Source organism: Halyomorpha halys, unplaced genomic scaffold (genome assembly GCF_000696795.3).
Source record: "Halyomorpha halys isolate HHAL.00 unplaced genomic scaffold, Hhal_1.1 Scaffold602.1, whole genome shotgun sequence".
Lineage (NCBI taxonomy): Eukaryota > Metazoa > Arthropoda > Insecta > Hemiptera > Pentatomidae > Halyomorpha > Halyomorpha halys.
Window position 1 is genome coordinate 426,784 of NW_027105306.1, and position 10,442 is coordinate 437,225.

Consider the following 10,442-nt stretch of genomic DNA (forward strand, 5'->3'; position numbering starts at 1 on the left):
GACATGTGTCATCGGCATACGTGGTGAGGATAGTGTTAGGATGGGTTGGGATGTCAGCTGTGAAAACTGTATAAAGGATAGGACCAAGGATACTACCCTGAGGTACACCAGCAAACTTACAGAAGGGATGAAGATTGTGAACTAGAACTATTATATTCCCGAATTTCCAAAACGTGTTTTTGCCTTTCCATGTTCTATTTTTTTTTTATTTGCGGTTCCTATCTCTCTTAAAAAGTACCTGGACATTTCCTATCCAGTTTATTTTATTAAATAAACTATTTCATGAATCAGTTAGTTTTTTTTTTAGTTTTTAATATAAATAAAACTAGGTTTTGTTATTCTATTATATTATAAAACTCATTCTGGACAGGTTTGTAATCTCGAAAATACTTACGTTGAATCTACTTAAAAATTTAGCGTATTAAATTAAAATTTTATGTTATTCAAATACATTAAACCATAGATATATCAACGAAGATGATAATATTCCAGAATTTACGTCTTGGTTTACTTCAGAAATATAATATTTTATGTTCTTTAAAATCTTAATGATAACCAATGAGGTATTGTTTATTTATTCAAAATGCTCAAAGATTCTAGTTTTTTAAAATTGAATTTAATGTCCAGTAGTTTATTACTGTAATGCCGTAAACTTCGTATAAAAACGGATAAAGATGAAAACAGCAAATTGTTTTTTTTAATTTCACCTCGTTTCTTTTTTACAGTAAAGAATTTACTTCAAATGCTAATAATTATAAAAATGACTTTTGGTTTTATTTTTAATTATGTTAGAGTTATATCTCTAATTTTTAATTTATTTATTTTTTTCATGAACACAACAGCAACATTAAAGAAATAGTTAAAACGAATTGTTTAATGTTTAGTATTTATTTTCATTAATGACATAGTGGTTATTACAGCCTTAATGTTTTTTTTTTTAATTACCAGGCGTTTCTATTTATATATTGTTTTTAAGAGTGTCGATAATTAATGCATATTGTTATGACGACTTCGCAATCATGGTTTTTTCTTAGTAGAGAATGTTTTTTTAAGTCTTTATCTTTATTTTTGAGTATGTTAATTAAATCGGTAACTAATTACAAGATTTAAATCATTTGATTAAAGAAATATGTCTTGACTAATTTTTTTAACACAGGTATTTTAATTTGAATAATAAATAAATATTTATTTATAATCTTTAAATTTCTTTCTTGAGACTGGTAATTGTTTACTAAATAATTCAAAAACACTATCCAAAATTATAGTCTCAAAACATTTATTTCATTCACAAGTCCAACATTACACCAAATTCGGCCATCTTCAGGGACAATCTCAAATTACTATGAGACATATCATCCAACCACTTCATTCTGGATACGGTTAAATCCTATTTATTTATTATATTTATTGAATTATTTAGTAAACAATTACCAGTCTCAAGAAAGAAATTTAAAGATTATAAATAAATAGGATTTAACCGTATCCAGAATGAAGTGGTTGGATGATATGTCTCATAGTAATTTGAGATTGTCCCTGAAGATGGCCGAATTGGCCGAAACGTTGGACGTGTGAATGAAATAAATGTTTTGAGACTATAATTTTGGATAGTGTTTTTGAATTATTTAGTAAATAAATATTTATTTTATGATGTTAACCCCTAAAATTTTAACTTCGATATTTTATGCTGCAATATTAAATAACAAGGTATTCAAATTGAAGTCATAGCTGTTTAAAATTCATTAGGATTGAAAAACGACCTGTTGAGTTGTTAACGGCTTTTCTCAGCTTATTTGAATGGTTAATGGTTGTTTTTTGTTTTTCTTTGATTGCTTATAAGGTTTGATATTGCAGATACATTATTATAATGTTGATTGGGGTAAAGATTAGGAATCGAAATGAACAAAAGAAATTAATTACACACTTTACTTACACGCTATACTTCTATATAATAAAAACAAATAGTGGAATTTTTATGTTGTGATAATATTTGTAATTATTAATCTTAATAAATCTGTTTCCCGCCCTCTTAGATTTCAAGGTTTTTATTTGTAATATCAACTGACTGCTTTACTTTTTGATATTTAATTATTTAACTATTTATATCCTTTGTAAATAATAATTAATTATTAAAATAGTATTGGAGGATTGTAATAATGTATTATATTCACTCTTATAATTTCTAAGTTTTTATTAATTTTATTTGTACCATAATTTATTTTATTTTTACTTTTATAAGATAAAACGGATTAATTTTGAACAATTATTTTGTAATTTATTTATTGGAGAATAATATTAATACAATCGGCTACAACAAAAAAAAATGGGTATTAAAGCTCTAAATGTTTATTCATAGTAAATATTCAAGGTAAAATAATAATATATAAAAAAAATGATAATAGAAATGAAGATATTACAGCTGTAAACATTTTTACAGAGGGTACCACCCTATTCTAACCATAGTGGGGGAGGAGGGGGATTAAAAGTTCATTTTGTGTGACCGTCACAGAAATAAAAGTCGACTCCCTAGGCTGGATTCGAACTGGCGTTACTGCAGTCGCGAGTCTGCTCTGAGTCACAATTACAAACGGCCCGTAATTACTATTTAATACATAGAAATTGTATTTAATTATGAGTTGATGAAATTAGGTTTAAATTCAATATAAATTATCCGATATTTAGCTACTCAGTATAAAAAAAAAATATTAATACAAAAAAATCTGTTTAAAGAAGTAGATAAAACTTATATTATATCGTTATTAACTTAATTTTTCTCACTATTCAGATTAACATTCCTATGAAATATTGGAACAGAGTTTTAAATATGTAATTTGTTAAAGAATTAAGCATTAATTACTGTAGAAGGTAATGTTTTGGTTATTTAATTAATAGTCCATCATTTTAATTTTAATTGTTATCTTATATAAAGTACCCAAAATAATGATTTTATAATAAGAATTTTTAAAGGAGTAACTATTGTATTTTTTAATTTATTTTTGTTTATAAAATAACAAAACACTAACTTGGATTATTCAGGTGGGACCTTATCGCGGTATTAATAGTGAAACCTCTGCCGGAGAATGGCTTGTCAGATCTCGACCCCGCGGTCGCCGCGGTTTCCGTCTATTCCGCTTAACTGTAACCAATTCAGCATTTATTAAAGCTTATTTTGCTGCATACATTTTCAAATTTATGGTGTGTAAATTGCCTATATTCAATTTTTTCTTTTTGGTTTTTTAATTATTTTTAAAAAATATATTTCTCATCCTGCAGTGTATAGCGAACAAACTACTAATGTATAAAATTGTATTCAACTTCCTAGTGAGAGCAGTGGAAAACTGATCATAGATCTAAGTTGTTACCAGTACGCTTATTTATTAAACATCCTCAGTGTTAGTATGTAAATTAGCATGACCTAGGATTGTGGGATGGGATGTATCTATGTTAAATCTAAGATAGAATAGAGAATATATTATATTGTTCATGGTGTAATGAGGAGCGTCCGTGATTATTAAAGCATTTTAGATTAATGTCATTGAATATTTTATAGGGTTTTTTTTTAAAGCCCTTAAAGTCATCTACCAAATTAACACAATAAGGGATAGAGGTAGTAGGAATCTCTATCCGAAAATCTATTAAATTATATTAATTAGTGCTTTTAAATTGTTGCTTAGGGCAAAAATTCTTGACTATATTTATGATAATGATGTGGAAGTTTAATTTTGACCAAATGGATTGTAAAAATATATAATAAATATGTAAATGAGGATCCAAAAATATGTTACCCCTCAGTGTCTTAAAATTTGTAGCTTTTTTTAAATTAATTATTTTTATGACACATTCTTATAATATAATAATCTTAGATGGTCTGGACTGCTGTCAGAGAACACTATTAAGTAAAACTCAGTATCAACGTTTCGACCAGAAATTCTGGCATTTATCATGGCTTAGTGCAAAAAAGATAAGTCATAATAAATAAAAAAAAAAGGATAATAATATGAAAATAAGATAAAAAATATTATTAGCACATAAGGAGTATGAGAACAGAATTAAATGAATAGAGTAAGCACCTATAATCTAAAATAAACAAAATATGTTAATATAGTAAAATTATGAAAGGTTGGAGAAAAATAAAATTATTTGTTTTTGAAAATTAACTTAGTACTTACACGTTTCTTTGCTTTTTTAGTGGACCATATAATAAAAAAGTTTGGTTTTATTTTAAAATTGACGTTTTCCAAAGATATTGAAGTTGACAGAGGTATTGACAGACTATTCCAAAGGTATTGAGGATTGTAAAATTATTTATAAATATCCTTTAACATAAGAATGGAAAACCATTTTATCTTGTGATGGCAATTACTATATAACTTGTAATTATATTTATGCAATTTCAAATTGTAGTAATTGAAAAGTAATTGTAATTACTTTTTGTCCAACTTAAATTGTGAAACGAGTATGTACTATTTTTTTTTTTTAAATTTCCTACAGAATAAAACTGCTTTCGCGCAACATGTTTAAAATCTCTTAAAAAATTGTTATTGTTTTTTTTCGATTTGCGCCTTTAAGATGCATCGGACACTAAAGCATGTCCGATATAACGACTTTGTCCTAAAATCTTAGATACTATCAGAATGCGTAAATGTTTCAACCCATCAGAAATTCCAGAGTTTAGTGCATTGAATAACAACGAGTGAAGGTTGGAAAATCTATAATAACCTCTCAAGATATACGTCATTCTACCAGCGAAAATGAAGTATAAATTAAAAAAAAAAACTGTAGACCTTAGGAGAGGTGATCCTGTATATTGAGCCAACCTATATTTGTATTTATGTAAGGTCGTATTTATGTATAGGCGTTTAATATTCCTATTAAAGCATGTGGCGTGTATAATGAATGTAAAAACGTCATTGCAACACCGGAAATCTATGAATTTCATTCCACTGAGCTAAGCAATTCCTTCATCCGCCAAGCAGTTCTATTAAGATACTCTCTACTTATTCTCGTAATTAAATTATGAATTTAAGCAAAAGCAGTTTTATTAGTTATTTATAAAATTCAAAGGATTATTTATGTTTCATAAATACCGTTGAATTATTTATTTTTTATATTTATGTGCTTATAAATGAATTATTTTCTATACATGAATTATATATTATGTTATGAATTATAATTATTTACTGTCCATAAGTAGGAAAACAAATTTGTGAAATTCGTACAATATAAATTTACGCAAGAAAGAAGGAGTCTACATATATCTTTATTATTCGACGCCGGAGTTTGCAGACGAAAAATTGAATATCTGAGGCTCGTATTTTATTCCTGAACGGCTTTCATGAGAATTTAGCTATCACGGTCGTAAATCATGGCTGCTTACATTCCGGTATAAAAGAAAGTAACAAGACTTTGAATTCCATCATAAAATACTTAATGCCTTGAATTTAGATAAGGAATTAATGATTATTCAACCTACAAAAGAAGTTAACATGAATTAGGTTGTGAATAAACCTGAAATTAAATCTGAAAGGATATGTAGCTTAACTATTGAATTTCAAATTGTTAAATTTCTTGATCGTTTGGTGGAATATAATTTACTAGTGATTTAATTCACAATTTTATAATTCTATAGAAACAATGAATTTAAGTTTTCTAGACTGCTTATTTGTATTGTAATTAAAATTTAGCTATAATGCATGATAATTGCATTCAAATATAATACTCTTCAATTCAAAGTTCTAAGCGTTGTTTTTTCTCAAGAATTCATATTTAAAATTCAATATGAAGTGCAAAGAATATTTGGTCAGTTAGGTATTTGTCTTGAATAGAGTTCAGATTAAAGTGTTCTGGGAATAATAATTACGGTAACTAAATGTATTGTGAAAGGAAGTTAGCATTGAACTGTAAAGCTTGGATATAGTTTTATCTGTCCGCATGTCATTTACATGACATAAAATCCAAGAATTGTGTTATTGACGGCAATTATAGATTATCATTATAAAATACATAATTTATTATTTCTTTAAAGTTATGTAGTATCTTATAATAATAATAACTATTATATCGTCGGTCCCATGACATTAAAATGTTTAAGAAAATTCGGTTTGCGGATTGGGTATAGCATCCAATATAGTTATTTCTTTTGATATAGCGAAGAAAATAGAAAAGCACAAATACAATGAAGAAAAATATGCAGATACACCACTCTGGCTTTTTAACAACGTTATTAATCTATTTTTGTTTTATTGAAATGAAAGCCTTTTTAGATATAATTTATGGTAATTGTTATTTTCTTTGTTTTATTTATTTCATTGGTATTTGTTCTTATGCGATCATAACTTTATTCTAGTTTGTTCATTCGACTTTTTTTTTCTTCTTTTTTTTTTTAATAATCTTGAAACAAATTTGAATGGAGAAAAAAATTAACCTTTAGACGCTAGTGATTATATTATCGCGCTTCATATGTGTCCTGGGAGATTTATAGTTTTCGAGCAATTGGATAAACTTGCAGCTTATAGCCGTTTGTCACTTCCCTCAAATTCAAAATACCTGCGAATGCTTGGGAAACAAAGAAAGTAAAAAAACGTTTGGTTTCCACTTGGTTTCCAACACACAAGTTCCAGAGAGGCAGAAGATGAATTATTTAATCTGCTTTCATTATTAAAGGTACAGAACAAAGGAACAAAATAATGATGAATGAAATTAAAGTAAACGTAATTATCGGTAGGTAGTAGATGACAAAAAATCATCGAAATGGTACTAGATGAACTATAAATTCAACTTTTGTTCCTGAATTTTTATCGGATGGTTGTTAATTCACCCAGACACATATATATTTTTTTTAAATGCATATTTGTGCTATTTTAATTCAAAATAAATCGAACAAGATTTAGAAGAGTTTTCATATTCAAAGTGGTGTTTACCCACGTAAACATTTTATTTTCTGTTATTAATTCCACTACCATAACCAAAGGGGCAGCACCGGGTTGGGAAAGTAATTCGGAAAATTCTTTAGAAAATTGGAATCCGTTCGTAAAATTATTTCAAGAAAATAGAAGAATTAAAAATTAAAAGGAAAAAAGTTTTTTTTACAATAAAAATAGCTTTGAAAATTTTATTTTATGGTCCGGTATCCGGTGGACCAATGTTACGAACGGATTCCAATTTTCAAAAGGATTTTCGGAATCGTTTTACCAACCCCGTTCTGCCCCTTTGGTAACCGTAGTGGAATTAATTAAAGAGAGTAAAATGTTTACGTGCGTATACAAGTGGAATTTAAAAATATACAATCTTAAATTGTAGTCTTTAATTAATTAAAACATGGAGAGCATAAATATTTATCTTTTATCAGTTCTATAACCATACTGAGCACTAGTGCTTGTCAAAGGGTTCTTTGATTTGTGCCCAAACCACAAGCTATGCTCTACTATACTGGACACAAATTAAGGCCAGCTTATACCAATTCTAATAGTTTACCTTAAGCAGTACCTTGAGATCTGTTGAAAGCTGAATACTGAAAATTTGACTCTATACAGACTTAGTAAAAATCATTGCATAACATGAAAATGCATTTACTTTTTCGAACTTATAAAATTGTATTTATAAATATTTAGTTGTATGTATCCATATATCAATACGGTAGAGAGAAATAAAAAATGATTCTGATAAGAAAAATGTTCTATCCAAATCAAAATTAAAATACAATGACATTCAATAATATTAATATTAGTATTTTTATTATTTATAATTATTGAATTATTAATACAGTTCAGGGTTGTTATTTTTTATTAAGTTTATATTTAGACTTCATGCTAATAAATATTATATTAAATGTAATTTATTAAAATGTATTCGAATATTTATCAATTTTTTATTTTATTTTTATTATTTTGGTTTACATTACTTAGCTTTGATACTAAAAACATGTATTAATAATTTGTAAATTTACGTCGAAAAATAAGTTAATAATACATTAGTAATAAAAAAAAAGTATTACTATTGGATAATTTTAACAACTCAACATCATTTTTCATATTCTTCGTCCTTACGTTTTCGCTTTAAATATGTAATGGCCATTCTAAGTCTTTTTTTCCTTTGCCATTTTATTATTTTTATATACCATAAATTATTAGGAATGGAGTATTGTTTTACGACAGCCACTGAATATAAAGCATCAAATGGAGCATGCTTGCCTTGCTCATACCACTTGAAATGCTAATGTGTACGTTGTGTTATTTTATTACAATAAACTCTGTACGGTTTTCTCTGAACCATTTGTATGTGATTTTTTTCCCCCAACTTGTTCAATTGCCGCAACGATATTTTAAAATTTAATATTAAAATATTTTAAAACATCGTAAGTTGTCAATTAAATAAAATCCAGTGAGATATTAATGAAAAGCCAATTAAAGTCCCTTCTTTAATGGGTGTTAGGTACAACATCGGGACTATATGATGAGACTTGTAGCATTAAAAACTTAAATTAATATTTTAGTTATATGCCGAAATCGTCGCTCCCATCATTTGTAACTTTGCGGTCAATTTTGTTTACTTCAAAACTTGAAATTTGGTTTTAAGTACTTAAATTCATTAATATGATTTTTTAAAAAATATGTGTCTCTTATTTTGTTCACAATGCACACATATAATAATACCTTATATTGTATCCTGTTACTTATTAGGATTTTTTTTTAGGAAGTCAATTACAATAATTTTTTTGAGGTTAAAAACTTCGAATTTGAATATAATTTATTCTAAATTATTATGTTGCACAACGTTTCGAGACTATTATCCCATATTCATCTACTTTCATAAACTTCATAGTAATTTACCATAACAGCAATCCTCATCCATGTGTATTTATGATTCATATAATTAGATTTACCTCATAATTAGTCAAATTTTTAATTTCACAAGGGAAATTATGTCATTATCTACATGGCTGAAAAAAATTGCTTTACACTGGTTTTATTTTATTATCATTCATTAATGATGCATTCTTTTCCTCTCTTTAGCACAAACATTGCTCTATATTTCTTATAGAAGCGTTGTGCAACATTATGATAATTTAGAATAAAATATATTCAAATTGAAAGTTTTTAATCTCAAAAAATTTATTGTAACTACTTATTAGTTAAATTATTATAAAATTTCCACTATTGTATGTATTTTATTTTCACTGTCATACTTAGCTGGCTGAAATCTTAAAGTATTCATTAAATATTAAAATAATAATACCTTATACTATATCTAGTTACTGCCAATAAATATTTTTATTAATAATATCCAATGTATGTGGAAACGTACTCTGTAAAATTTTATGCCCTGCTTTTTTAATATTTTGAATGTTGACTGATTGATGTATAGTCCATAGTTTAAAAAATTGATTTTAATGATATTGAACGGATTCACTGGGAATTTCTTGAGACTTTGATACAAGTAAATCCGTATTACTTCGACTCGTTTTAATTTGTGGTGATATTATTGTCTGTTCTAATCTGTCTGCCATTATTAATTAATAATATAACTAATAACCTAAAACCATGAATAATAAATAAAATGAATAAATGCATAAATAAAATAATGAATACATTTTTTATTTATTCCGGATCTTTTTGGAGTAATACTGATGCCAGGTTTATGCGTATTTTCAGATAAATCATTTGATGAGATATCTACGAAACAGTTTAGTTTAGATAAACTCAATCTAAATGGCGCATCAGGGAGTGGTTTCCAATTCAGCTAATAAAATTTATTAATTTATTTGTTATTTTTTTATCTTTTCATTCAATCTTTACTTAATGGATGGTCGGTTTGATTATTATTACAAATTGGTTGTTATATAAATTCATTTTTTTTTTATTCTAGATGATACTTATTTAGTTTAAATAAAATTATTGTACCTTTTTTAATTGTAAACATGTGCTTTCCAAATTAATGTCCTGTATATTAATGTTCATAACTTGTCTAATATTTTGTTTTTCTTTTTTTATAGGTAAGTCGACTTAAAAGAAATCAGATTTTGGCCCGAAAATTCCAGAGAAAGTATTTGGTATGTGTTGGTTATTTAATTTACGTATTTACATTATATAGTATTTCTAAATTTATAATAATGTATTTATGATAAATTATTGTTTTGTTTTTTATTCCTTTAATTTATAGAAATCTTTAGCTGAATCGAATCAGTAATCTTTTCGAAATTTCAAACAAATTATAATTCATGTACGTCATTAATTTGACCAATAGGTTCAGCATCAAAGCTATTTAATTACATCAAAAAGTGATTAATTAATTTTTTCCTGAGTTTCCTGAAATCATTTGCGTTTGTTCTGAAAGATAATCCTAGATTTAAAAACTTTAATTGAAACCCTCTGAAACTAATCGGGTCTGTTGGACTATTTTTCCAACCACAGATGTCTTGACTGCCGCTCTATTCTGACCGGAGTAAG

General features: G+C 26.7%; 1 long non-coding RNA gene across 1 annotated transcript in view; it reads left to right on the plus strand.

Annotated features, from left to right (window-relative positions):
* Window positions 1–10,062, plus strand: part of LOC106684689 (uncharacterized) — a 174,120-nt gene extending 164,058 nt beyond the window's left edge. The window contains exon 5 of the long non-coding RNA XR_010844209.1: window positions 9,989–10,062. This is a non-coding gene — a long non-coding RNA (uncharacterized lncRNA). The remainder of the gene's footprint in view (window positions 1–9,988) is intronic.
* The last annotated feature ends 380 nt before the right edge of the window (window positions 10,063–10,442 follow it).